This window comes from Lissotriton helveticus, chromosome 3_1, assembly GCF_964261635.1.
Source record: "Lissotriton helveticus chromosome 3_1, aLisHel1.1, whole genome shotgun sequence".
NCBI classification, from domain to species: Eukaryota; Metazoa; Chordata; class Amphibia; order Caudata; family Salamandridae; genus Lissotriton; species Lissotriton helveticus.
Genome location: NC_136061.1, coordinates 1,038,632,105 through 1,038,646,040, shown reverse-complemented (window position 1 = coordinate 1,038,646,040; position 13,936 = coordinate 1,038,632,105). Strand labels below are relative to the sequence as shown.

Below are 13,936 nucleotides of genomic sequence, written 5' to 3'. Positions count from 1 at the left end.
AATTTATTAGACAAAATGACACCAAAATAACAAACAGGAGGTGAGCCCAACTGACTCTCCGAGTCTACTTCGTTCTCCAGGGTACAAAGGGGAACAGGACCATTTTTTAAAGGCTCCTCTAAAGTCACAGACCACAGGTTCAGTCCTCTTCTTTTCTTCTGCAGGTCCAGAAAGTGTTCTAACCAGGTGCCTTGTGGTACCATATTTATACCTGCCACCAGCTACTGGGTGGAGGTGGCTCCTGAGCACTCTCTAACCAATGAGTTAAAAGTTCCTGGAGACAAACCACTTTTTCAGTAGTTCCTGTTTGCCCTACTGCAAACAGTCCCAAAATGCCATGTTTTAAGATATTTTCAAGATCGAACAAGTAATCGGCCTTACTAAACATGGACCCTGAGGGCTGCGGTGTGTAGGGGGGGGGTGTACTATGGTAATCATTAGTGTTGTTCCACTTCTAACACTAAAATCCAGTTCAAGTGCTCTAAAGTGTTACATGTGACTCAACAGACCTGCCAGGCTTGATTTGACACTGTGGTGTCATCAGAATGCCCAAAGCCTCCACTGTGCATATTCTTTTGAGCTCAGAGAATTAATCTCAGCCCATTCGGGTCTGCATATTTGCTTCTGGTAGGAATTTCACACCTCTTTCACACCTCTTTCTGGGCTGGGCAAAGGTTTAGAGTTATTTCATTTTGGCCTCCAAAAACATCAGGTAGGGAAAAGGATACTTTGTGAATTTACTTTATCTTAATATGTATTAAACATCCAACTTCACCATTGAGTTGAATTTTGACAACTATTAAAAATAGTTATTTGATTATTTTTCTAGCTGGTTTCATTCCCGAGATGCAGTATTAGTATTTTATCTGTACTCTGATTTTCTACATCGGACAGCTAGGCATGCCAGAGTGAAAATAGCTATCAAACAGAGACTGTAGTTATAGATTCCTTACCTTAGAATTACCGCCAGGCATCAGACTGAATTTGGAGAAATTTTTCATAGCAGTACCCCTGCGCGTCAGTAGGTGGCGTCAGTCGACTCCGTGTTAGTCAATGTGGTTGGCGGGATGACGTCACGATGTCTACTTAGATGCCCCCCCTGCGCGCTGACGTCAGTTCTTTCTTTTGCCGTGCCAGCCAGCGCAGATCCGGAGACACCGTGCCCCTTAGTCACTTTTTGATTAACCATTTTTTTACTTCTACTCATGTCTATTTTTTTTTTAGTCATCACCTCCTGGTGCACGAGGGATGTCCCATCGTCGGACCGGCTTCAAGCCTTGTGACTCCTGTCACAAGTTAATGTTGGCCACCAATCCGCACCTCATGTGACTTTGGTGCCTGGAGTGCGAGCACGATCCGAAGTCGTACTCCATGCCGGGCTATGAACCCGAAGTCTTAGCGGGAGCAGTCCTGAAAGCTTTGGAGGCCCGACAGTCCGTTCCGCGCCATCAAGGTACCCATCGAGAGGAAGGTCGCGGGACCGGTCACTGAGTTATCACCATTCACCTTCTAAGTCTACGCACTCCTCTGGTAAGTCGAAGCACAAGAAGAAGACGAAGAAGCACCGTCGTTCTTCGCCTTCTCCCAGTTCGACTGAGGTGCTTCAACCAGCAGCTGCCTCTTCTGAGCCCCTGTTGCCTTTCAATAAGGCCCTCACAAACATCCTTCTGGGCACCCGGTCCAAGCCCAGCACAGGGGCTCCTGTGGATAGGATGAGTGGCCGTAGACGCCACCCGGCCCAGACGACCCCACTTTCCTCTCCCAACACCCTAACCCAGAGAGCTTGGTGGTCCAAGCCTCTACGTCCAAAGGCGCGTTCCCTACTGCTCCCCCAGATAGGGAATCCAAGAAGTTGGATCAGTTTGGGAAGCAGAGGTTTTCTTCCAACAGCTTAGGACTGCGGTCGGTGAACAACGCTTGTCTCTTGGGCCGTTACACCCACTCTGTTCGGGGCACGGTCGCGCAGGTGCTTCCACAGTGCCCGGAGGAGTCCCGGGCCGTTCTCTCCTGTGCAGTGCTGAGGGTAGAGATGCAGCGAAGTTCGCCATACGATGTGGGCTGGACACCGCTGACTCGCTAGGCAGGACGTTTTCAACATCAGTAGCCCTGAGACTCTACGCCTGGCTGAGGTCCTCTGGCTTTTCAGGCGATGTCCAATCGACTTTTTTGGACATGCCCTTTGATGGCCGTCACTTGTTTGGCGACAAACCGGACAACGCGCTCAAGCACTTCAAGGATTCTAGGGCTATGGCCAGATCCTTGGGCCTCGCTACCACTTCTCACCCCGCGTAGTCCACTTTTTGCCCCTTTTGTGGCTATGGAAGGGGTGCCCCAACACGTTCCACCCAGTGCTGCAGGCCTGCGCAAGCTGTCCAGCCTCTGTGCGGCCAGGGACTTGGGACCCAGCGTCGTGGGTTTAGGGGCCAGCGGGCGGGCCAGTCCACCAATGCCCCCTCTGCAACAGCCTCCAAACCTTCCTAGTCTGACTTTTCTGGGCCACCAGCTGCCAGTGGGCGGTAGGATTCACCATCACCTCCCCCACTGGCACAACATCATGTTGGACAGGTAGGTTTTGCAGGTAGTACGAAGGGGCTACTCTCTCCCCTTCGAGGCTACCCCTCCCTCCATGCCACCCGCTTTCCATCGTATGTGGGAGGATCACTTAGCCCTTCACCATCAGGAAGTTGTGGCTCTCTTGGCCGAGGGAGCCATCGAGGGAGTCCCTGTGCCATAAGTAGGTCGTGGTTGTGATTCCCACTACTTTCTGGTACCCAAGAAGGTCAAAGGCCTGCGTCCTATCTTAGATCTCAGGGACGTCCTCCGCTTCCTCTGGAAGGAGTTCAAAATGTTAACATTGGCTCAGGTCCTGTCTGCCCTCAACCCTGGAGACTGGATGGTAGCGTTGGGCTTGCAGGGCGCCTATTTTCACATCCCCATTCTGCCTGATCCCCGTTATTACCTACGGGTCACAGTATGCCACAATCATTTTCAGTCCACCGTGCTCCCCTTTGGCCTTACCAGCGCCCCTCGGGTGTTCACGAAAGTGATGGCGGTGGTCGCAGCTCACCTACGCAGATCATGGGTTCCAGTCTTCCCCTATCTTGACGACTGGCTGTTGAAGGCGAGTTCACCCCAGGCTGTTGTCTCCCATCTCCAGACTATGGCAGACCTCCTGCATTCACTGGGGTTCACCTCATTCCTTCTCAGAAGCTCCTTTTCATCTGGCGGTTCTTGCCACAGCGCAGTTTCTGGCTTATCCTCCGAGCAGCAAGTCTTGGATATTCGGGCTATTATTCCGATCTTTCAGCCTCTATCCCCGGACCGGGTTTCGGTCAGAATGACCCAGAGTCAAGTGGGCCTCATGGCCTCCTGCATCCTGCTGGTGGAACATGCCAGGTGGCATATGCGGGCTCTGCAGTGGGACCTGAAGTTCCAGTGGGCACATCATCAGGGGAATATTTCCGATTGTGTGCTGGTCTCGGAGGGCACTGCGCTCCAATTGCAGTGGTGGCTAACGAACCAGGATTGAGTCAACGGCAGATGCACCACTTCTGGGTTGGGACGGCCACATGGGGAGGCGGAGATCAGAGGCCTCTGGTTCCGGCGGAGTCCAGGCTCCACATCAACCTTCTGGAGCTCCAGGCGTGTCGTCTTGCACTGAAGGCATTCCTTTCTTGTGTCAAAGGAAGAGTAGTGCAGGTGTTCACAGACAACACCACCACCATGTGGTATTGCATCAAACAGGGCGGGAGGGGTCGAGGACCCTATGTCAAGAGGCCCTTCATCACTGGAAGTGGCTACAGCATCAGGACCTGTCCCTGGTAGTTCAACACCGGACGGGTTCCCTGAAAGTCAGGGCGGACGAATTCAGGCGCCGCTGCATGATGGATCACGAATGGCGTCTACACTCGAAGGTGGTGAAAGGTCTCTTTCAGCAGTGGGGAGAGCCTTGGTTAGATTTATTTGCCACCGAAGAGAACTCGCGATGCCAGCAGTTTTGTGCATAGGAATTTCCAAGTCGGCACTCCCTAGCCGATGCTTTTCGTCCCGAGTGGAGTTGCGGTCTTCTATACGGCTTTCCTCCTATACCACTTCTGCCCAGAGCGCTGAAGAAGATCAAGTGCGACCAGGCCCAAATCATTCTTGTGGCTCAGGACTGGGTAAGAAGGGTCTGGTATCCCGAGCTCTTGAACATGGCCATCGATCCTCCGATTATACTGCCTCTTCGGGAGTATCTTTTGTCTTAGCCGCAGGGGACAGCCTTTCACCCGAACCTGTCCAGCCTCCACCTCCTTGTGAGTAGATTGAGCGGAGACAGTTGACAGCTTTCGACCTTCCTCCCCAAGTCTGTAATGTTATCTTGGCAGTCAGGCTGCCCTCCACCAAAATGGTATATACCAGTAGATGGAGCACATTTGTGGCAAAAGCTGTGGATCCCCTTTCCGCCCCTCTTTCAGAGGATCTACTCTTTATTCTTTCTGGGCACTCTTAAAGGCTATCTTTCGGCCATTTCGGCCTTTCTTTGCCTTCCTGATCAGCCTTCTCTTTTCAAGTCCCCTATTGTAAATGTCTTCCTTAAGTGTATTATTCACCTGTTTCCTCCTATTCCTTTCATAATGACCCAGTGGGACTTGAACCTTGTTGTGACTGATCCAGCGGGCTATAGAAAATATATCATAAACTACGCTACCCAATTTCATAACCTATAAACAAAATTCTAAACTATACATGGACCCATTTATGAACCTGATATATTTTGGGCCTACTGAATCAGGTGGTCAAATAAATCTATATACACATTATTTACAAACTATAAACATTTTATACATTTGCAGAAAGAATATTGTCATTAGAATAAAACCCAACCATTTAAACGACCACCATAGGCGACATGATCTAGCTTAAAGGTAACCTATACTTCTAAATAACCAAGACCAGCTTGTTTGTCAAAAGTATGATTTATTTTCTAAATTATGGTATATAAGTTGTAAGTTTTATAAATGAAATTTATTTTCAATAAAGCAAGCATGATAGTAAGGATTTTGAGAAAAATACAATTTAAGCAATTGAATCAGTTTAAAGAAATTATATAAAATTTAGCATTTCTAAAACCTATTTCCCTAACTGAGCTAAATAGACAGAAATTAAAGTAAAGTTCTTTGAGGATTCTTACGTGCTCCACGCAAAGTCCAGCAGCACATCACCCTCATCGGAAAGTCAGAAAGCAGCAGCCAGCCCAACCCTAAGGGCATGACTTTTTATACCTTTCTACGCTAACTAAACTAGCAAAGGAAAGTTTTCAGTATTACTCGACGTCCCATTGGCTGAGAGTGACAAGTGACATGTCACCCGATTCTTAAAAAGTTCCACAAAATCATGTCTTACAAAGACCATTGTCTCTTCCACGTGAAGCCAGAGGCTTCCTGCGATTGCAACTTTGTAATAAGACATCCTCGCAGCTTCCATAGTTTTACAGCACAACTTCCGCGGATGCCAAGTTAAGGACTGACAAAAAGTTCACTTTCGACCTTGGCCATGTCCGACAGAATGATGTCAGCTCATCAGTTTTTGCTTTGTGAATGCAGCTTCAATAAACGTTTTAATTCAGAATGGGCGTCTCGTGACTTTCTGCAGAAATATGGATTAGCTCTTTTTGTGCGGCTCAAATAGTTAGGCCTCAAAAGCAGGCAACTTATGATTTCTAGTATAAAACAAACACAAGAAAGTATTAATGTAAGAAATAAAGTATATTCTGTATCCACCCCATGGTTTATTAAATAATTAACCCACCCGATTAATCAAAATGTTACCTAGCCATTGCAAACAAATAAAGCAGCGTTTATATTTACCAGTCTCCGTTTTTCTATGAGACCCATATGCACCTAGAATAGTAGAAATGACATCACACAGACAAGAAAAAGCAAAACAAGCACATGCTTATTTTAAGTATGCAGCAGTTAGTAATGACAAAAACGAAAACAATAAATTATTTTATTATTTTGCACGAACAAAAAGATGCAACAAATATGCACGTTTATGAGCACACATGTTAGTCCCCCCACGTGTAAAGTTTAATCTAGGTTGTATTAGCACGACATATCACAAATCATTAATAATTTTATTCATGTTATGGAAATGTGACTTTGCGAGTTTAAACAAAATTTTGTTTTCTATCTCGCTCCATCAACTCCCTCATCTGGTGATTAACAAATCACCACACCAGCACTCAAAATTTTGGTAAATTTAATTTATAAGAAATCGATTCAAATTCATTGTATTAGTAAACCTAAAAGTCTGTTTCAGCATAATCCTTGCAATTAACATGACGCTCTCTATGTAACTCCTGCAACTCAATCTCCCTTTCCTCTTCTTTTCTGAGTTTATAAATTCTCTTCTTTTCTCTCAAATGCTTCTTTCTTTTATGCAACAAACAACCTACTTTAGTCAAAATAAAAATGAATATAATTATAATCAAAGGTGCCAGAATCTTGCCAAGAATTGAACTTCCGATATTATGAAACCAGTTTTTAATTGCTTGAAACCTATTTGAAAGTTTCCCAGTAAAATCTTCTTCTTCTAAAGGAATTATTTCAGAATGCATTTGTGTAATATTCTTAATATACATTTCAATATTTTTACTTTCATCCGGTATATATGTACAGCAATGTTGGACATGTAAAATGCCACAGACTCCTCCCTCCTTTGCTAAGAGTATGTCTAAAGCAAGACGGTCTTGAATTACCATGGATCTAATTGCAATAACTTCAACATTCACTAATTGAAATCCATCAGCAGTGTCAGTTGATAATCTATCAACTATAGTGGACAATTTTCTGATTCTCCCTGCATTTAGGGTTATACCAACAAAAGGTATTACAGCTTGAAAAATATCTCCCAGAACTTCAGTAAAAGTTTCTCTTTTAGCTCTATTTACATAATTATGGATTTTAAATAATCCTTCTGAATCTCTGTCAACATGAAACACTTTAGGAAAAACAATTCCCACATAACAAGTTCCATACCAATGGTCTGGAAGGTTGTAGTAGGCTTTGTCACCACAAACAAAATAAATTCCAGGAAAGATAGGATCTTTTCCACCTTTAAATCCCCAACCTCCCATAATCTGATAAGTATCTTCACAGTTGCTTGCACCTACAAAATAATTATCAAAAAGTGTGTTATCTCTTCTAATGCAAAGCTTTCCACTAACAGGTTTGTCTATGTGAATTGCAATATTTTCAAGCATTTTGCCATTTAGTTTCTCATCCTCTTTTTGCCAGAATGATGACTTAGTCTGCTTGACTAATTCATTTCTCTTATAAATTGCTCTTCTCTCCTCAACCATATTCAGAAATTTCTTCCCTTCAGCACTTAATTTACATGTTAGATTATTCTTGTAAGCATACTCATAAGTGAGTTCATTAGTAACAAGGAAATATTCTCTCAATTGTTTAGCTTTCTTATGCTTATTTAAAGCATTATCAATCTTGACATTAGCAAAAATCTCATCATAATTTGAATAGTAATATTCTAAACGACCAGTTTGATAAAATAAACTAGTTAATACACTACATGTAACAGCATAAGTGAGAGGAAGCATATTATATGTTACTCCCTCAGAAACAGAAGCGGGTAATTTAACGCATACATAACAATCCTTTGCATCCATTACCTTTACATATTCACTCAAAAGCTTTGTGAAAGTATTGCTTGAAAAATCACCTATTGATTTATCTTGATGAATGTTAGGCTGATGATCAATTACTTTTGCAGATGCACTATGTTTAGTTTGGCTAACCAGAGCTTTGCTTGTTATGTTAACTTTGTGTAATTCTCTATTCATTTCTAAAGGTATGATCACAGCTAGTACCAACCAGAGCAGAACTAAAATGAGCAGACACACCAGAGTCATCTTACAGCATCTTTTAAAAACAGAGCATTTTGAAGTGCTCTCCTTAATGTAAGGCATTTTTAGGTTAGTTTTAGCCTCAAAAATAAAAATAAATTTTAAAATTTATATACACCCCCCTTTTAAAATATATTTTTCTTTTATAACCCTAAACAAGATTTCTTCGACCTTATGTCATACATAAGTTTTCTTCTACTAGACAGTTTTTCTTCGACCTTGTGTCAACTAACAGGATTTCTTCAGCCTTATGCCAATTTAATAAATTTGTACTTCAATCATTGTCACTAATTTCTTGGATTTCGTTTTCTTCTTCACTACTATCATATATGTCTATAACAGGTGGAATTACTAAGTAAGTCCACTCAGGAGACTTGTATTTCTGGTTTGGTCTAATTATTCTCTTCCCTTTTCTTGATATCACTTCTATTTTCCTCCCAACTCCAACTTCTTTTCCAGGACTCTTTTGACTACTTATTTCTTCAACTTGTTCTATTGGCTTTTTGATTAATCTCACTCTCAACCTTCCACCATGCCAGAAGTCTGCTTTTCTCACGTACTTTTTCTTTGGTTCAGAATTATTTGATTCTGACTTCCAAGTCCTTTTCTTTCCGTTTTCACTTCCACCTTCCACGTCACTTTCTTCAGTTTCGTAGTCTGAAATTTCAATTGACTCAGGAACTTCTCTATTCGGCAATTTCACTCCTTCAGGAACTTCGCTTTGTCTTCCATCACTGGTACTCGGTAATTCGTTCTCTTCCTCTTCCTCAATTACCTCTAGCTTCCCAGATTTCGGATTTTTGTTCCTTACTTCAGAGTTTGTTCTCTGCCTTTTGATACTCTCCTGGTCTGAAACTTCCTTTGGTTCAGCTTCTTTGTCTTCAATATAGACAACCGAATCCTCAGTTATCTTTCCTTTTAACAGATTCTCTTCACCTTCAGAATCTATTTCAATTATTTCTAAGTCTTTTCTTGTCAGATTTCCATTCACTGGCACAGTTTCCAGATGTCGACTTTCTTGTCGATCTTCAGAATCTGGAATTACTTCACCTTCTGTTCTGTCTTCTGCTTCAGAATCAGAGTCATCTGTGGTATCACTTTCAACATCAGAATTCTCAGGAGTTGGTATTGGAATAGTATGACTTGGATGAATCCAGCGCTTCAATCCTCTGCACTTTACAGCATTAGTAGTGATCAAGATTACCTGCCTAGGTTTCTGCCATCTAGGGGATAGACAATTCCTCCTCCGATGTACTTTTGTTCTGACCCAGTCTCCAGGTCTCAGATCATGTGTCAAAACTTTGTCATTTGATTGTGCTTCAGTTCCCACCTGATTAGATACAGAAGTTACCATATCAGATAACCTTTTACAGTAATCTAAAATTGCACTGTCATTTATGCTCAACAGTTTACCTACAGGTACAAAAGCTTGCCTCATAACTCTTCCCATCAAAATTTCATGAGGACTCAAACCTGTCTTTTTATCTGGTGTACTTCTTATTGACATCAAAACAAGTGGAAGAGCATCAGTCCACTTAACTCCTGTCTCAAGACACATTTTTCCAATTCTGTTTTTGATAGTTCCATTTATTTGTTCAACTACACCTGATGCCTCTGGTCTGTATGCACAGTGTATTTTCTGCTCAATACTCATAGCTTCGCAAATTAACTTCAACAGTTTGTTATCAAAATGACTTCCTCCATCACTCTCAATAGTAACTGGAAAACCGTACCTTGGGATGATTTCTCTGAGCATTAGTTTTGCTACTGTAATTGAATCACAATGTCGTGTAGGAAAAGCCTCTACCCACCTTGAGAACAAGCATACAATTACAAGTACATATTTCAAACAGTTGTGTAAGGGCATTTCAATGAAATCTATTTGTAACCTGGTAAAGGGACCACCCTCTCGACCAATTATTCCTGTCCCTACCACTGATTTTCTGTTTGGATTCATTTGTTGGCATGACAAACACCTTTGACAAAAAGATTCTGCAATGGTTCTAAACTTGGTATTGAACCATGTTTCTTTAAACAGTCTGACCATAGAATCTCTTCCTAAATGTGCAGGACCATGATATAATCTGGCCATGTCAGAAATCATGCAATTTGGTAAAACTACTCTGCCATCTTTGTAAACCCACACTCCATCTTCATCACGTGGTCTACAATCTGATCTTAACCATAGGTCTTTTTCTTCATCATCTGCTTCGTTTTGTAAATCTCTAATCTCATTCCATGTTTCTACAACAGTTGTTAGCATTAATGAATTTGAATCAGTTTCTGTACTTCTATTCCGATTGTAAGAATAATTTTTCCTTGCGCAGTACTTTGCTGTTTCGTCTGCGAAGGCATTTCCTTTGGAAATATAATCAGTTCCTCTAGTGTGCGCTGCACACTTGACTATGGCAATTTCTTTTGGTAATTGTATTGCTTCAATTAATCTTCTAATGAAAACTGCATTTTTAATTGGTGATCCTGTTGATGTCATGTATCCTCTCTGTGACCAGAGTTGTCCATAATCATGTACAACTCCGTACCCATACTGACTATCAGTAATGATGGTAACTCTTATATCTTTTGATATTTCACATGCACGAATTAAAGCAATCAATTCAGCCACTTGTGCTGAACGAACTCCTTCAAGACATGATGCTTCTTCAACATCTTCGACTGTACAAACTGAGTATGAAGCTTTCAAGACACCACCTTCGGATCTTAAGCATGAGCCATCTACAAAGTAGACAAAATCCGATTCAGGCAAAGGTCTGTCTTTGATGTCTTTTCTTGGTTTTGTGCAGAATTCCATGACATCTAAACATTCATGTTCTGACTCGATGTCATCAACAATTTCAGAATCAGGCAGTAATGTAGAAGGATTCAGATTCAAACATCTTGAAATCGAAACATTATCTGCTCCCAGTATGATTTTCTCATACTTTGTCAATCTGCTACTTGTTAAATGTTGAGTCTTACCTCTTGTCAGTAATATTTCAACTGAATGAGGCACAAAAACTTTTACAGGAAATCCCATAATGATTCCTTCACTTTGTTCAAGACTGATACTTGTAGCTGCCACTGCTTTTAAACAACCTGGTAATGCTTTTGCAATTGGATCAAGAACTGCAGAGAAATATGCAATAGGTTTCTTTAGGTTTCCATGTCTCTGAATTAACACAGATAATGCACATCCTTCTCTCTCACTGCAATACAGTTCAAAATCTTTCTCATAATTTGGCATACCCAAAGCAGGAGCTTGGCATAAGCTCTTTTTCAAGTTTTCAAAAGATTCCATCTCAACATCATTGAGAATAATTGGATCTTTTACATCTGATTTAGTCAGTCTTTGTAGTGGTTTCGCAATTACTGAAAATCCACTTATCCATTGTCGACAGTAACCTACCATTCCAAGGAACATTCTGACCTGTCTTTGTGTTCTTGGCGGTAACATTGCTTGAATCATTTTTATTCTCTCTATTGTTACTTGTCTTTTTCCTTTTGCAATTCTGTGACCAAGATATTTCACTTCCTGTTTGCAAAACTGTAGTTTTGCTGGGGACACTTTATGTCCTTCTTCTGCAAGGCGATTTAACAAAATTATTGTGTCTGTTACACAATTTTCTCTTGTCTTTGCAGCTATTAACAAATCATCAATATACTGCACCAACGTAGACCTACCTGGTAAGTCTAAATCTTCTAATGATCTTTTTAACAGTTCGTTAAAGATTGAAGGACTTTCTGTATAGCCCTGAGGGATTCTTGTCCATCCAAGGGTCTTACCTTGGAATCTGAAAGCAAAGATTTCATAACTGTCTGGGTGTAGAGGAACAGTAAAGAATGCATTGCAAAGGTCAATGACTGTGTACCATTCAGCATCATATGGAATCTGAAATAGAATTACTGCTGGATTTGGAACCACAGGACAACATGGAATAACAATTTGATTAACCTTTCTCAGATCTTGTACGATCCTAAATGTTCCGTTAGCCTTTTTAACTCCCATAATTGGTGAATTACAAGAGCTACTCTTCATTTCTTTCAATACACCTTGCTTGATTAATTTTTCAATTACAGGTGTAATACCTTCAATTGTCTCTGTTTTCAATTTATATTGTGGAGTGTTTGGAAATTCTATTCCCTGCTTCAATGCAATTTTAACAGGATCTACGTTTTTCATCAGACCCATCTCATTCCCAGTAAAATCCCATATTTCAGATTTCACTGTTTCTTTTAGCTCTTCAGGTAAATCTTTTTCTTCAAATGCAGGAAACAATTTTGTTTCTTCTGCTTCCATCATCATCATTGTCATTCTGTACAAACCATCTTCCTCCATTGTTTGTAATTCAACTCCTTCAGGAGAACAATATATTCTGCAATTCATTTTACATAGGATGTCCCTACCTAATAGATTTACTGGACTACTATTACAAACCACAAATCTGTGTTTGTCTCTGTAATTTCCAATTTCAACTGGTACTGGATCAGTTAAGTCTGTTTTAATTTGCTGATTACTTACTCCGACAACTTGGATGGTATCCCCAGAGAGAGGTAGGTTTTCAATTTCCACTGATCTAACAGTAGAACGGGTAGCACCAGTGTCCACTAGAAAAGTGATGTCTACATCATTAACTTTCCCGTTTACATAAGGACCAGACTGGTCAACCTCAAGAGTGGCTCCAACAACACACTCTTCCTCCTCTCTCGGGCACCGTCAGCAATAATCATCAGAATTACTGTCTTGGCTTTCTGTTAATAAAAATTGTTGTGAAGCATTTTGCATTTGAACCCTTTGCTGCTTTTGCTGTTTTTGTGGTTTTATTACCTGTTCACATCCCTGAAATCCCACGTTTGGATTATATTTTTGAACTCCCCCACAATTCGGAAAAGGTGGTTGTGGCAACTGGTCCTGACGATTATTCACCTGTTGTTGTTGCTGTTGTTGTAATTGTCGCTGAATATTAAATTCATTTAACCCCTGTTGCATCTGTAGCTGTTGCTGCACGTTAACACCATTCTGCATCTGTGGATTCAATAAGGGATTCTTTAAGTTTCTAGGAGGATGAGGACACTCGTCCCTCCAATGTCCAATTTCGCCACAATTAAAACAAGGTAATCTTTGTTTCAGTTCTTCTATCTTTGGGCTAAATTTCTTTTGGAAATTATTACCTTTAAACTTTCCTTGTATTTGGTTCGTATTTCCAGTTTGTACAAAATTAGCGTTCTTATTTCCCATGCTGGCAATCTGTTGCTCAGCTACCTTTACCTGTGCCCACATGGCTTTCTCCTTTAACTTCTTCTGTTTTACTTCTAATTCATCGCTACAATATTTTGCTTTTCTCAGAATATCATCTATAGATAGTGCTTGCCATCCGACAATACTAGTTCTGATCATTTCTCCAATTTCAGGTTTTAATCCATAAACAAATCTATAGATAAAATGACTCATGTCTTTCTCATCTAATTTTTCATAACCACTGTATTGTTTAAAGATTAACAGTAGTCTTTCATAAAAAGAATGAACTGATTCTTTTGTTTCCTGCTCTGTTCTTTCTATTTTAACCCAATCAACTTCTTTGGGTGGAATTTTGTTTTTCATCCAAACTATTACTTTCTCATAAAAATCCATTACAAGTGGATTTGGGGCACCTGTTTCTTTGATTCGCTCAGGTTCTGTTTTTGGCCAACTAATAGATATTTTACATTCTGTCCAAAGATCAGATGGAACAACAATGTCAAAAAATCCATCCAAATCAATCCACAGAACTTTTGACACTTTGATAAATCTATCGACTTGCCTGTACCACTCAACAGGTTTCTCTCTTAATTTAGGAAAATCATTTGTGAATAACAGAATGTCTTGTCTCGACCATGGGACATGAACATATCCTCCACCTGCAACTTCTCTCATTGGAAATTGTTTTGACAATTTTTCTAACCTTTCATCTTCCTTCCTTTTGGTCCATTTAACTCTCCATTTGTTCAGTTCTCCTAGCTTTTTGATATAGACAATCAAATCTTTAATGTGAACTA

General features: G+C 41.0%; 1 protein-coding gene across 4 annotated transcripts in view; it reads left to right on the top strand.

Annotated features, from left to right (window-relative positions):
• DCAF17 (DDB1 and CUL4 associated factor 17) overlaps positions 1 to 13,936 on the top strand; it is a 426,798-nt gene that overhangs the window by 346,534 nt on the left and 66,328 nt on the right. The window lies entirely within an intron of this gene.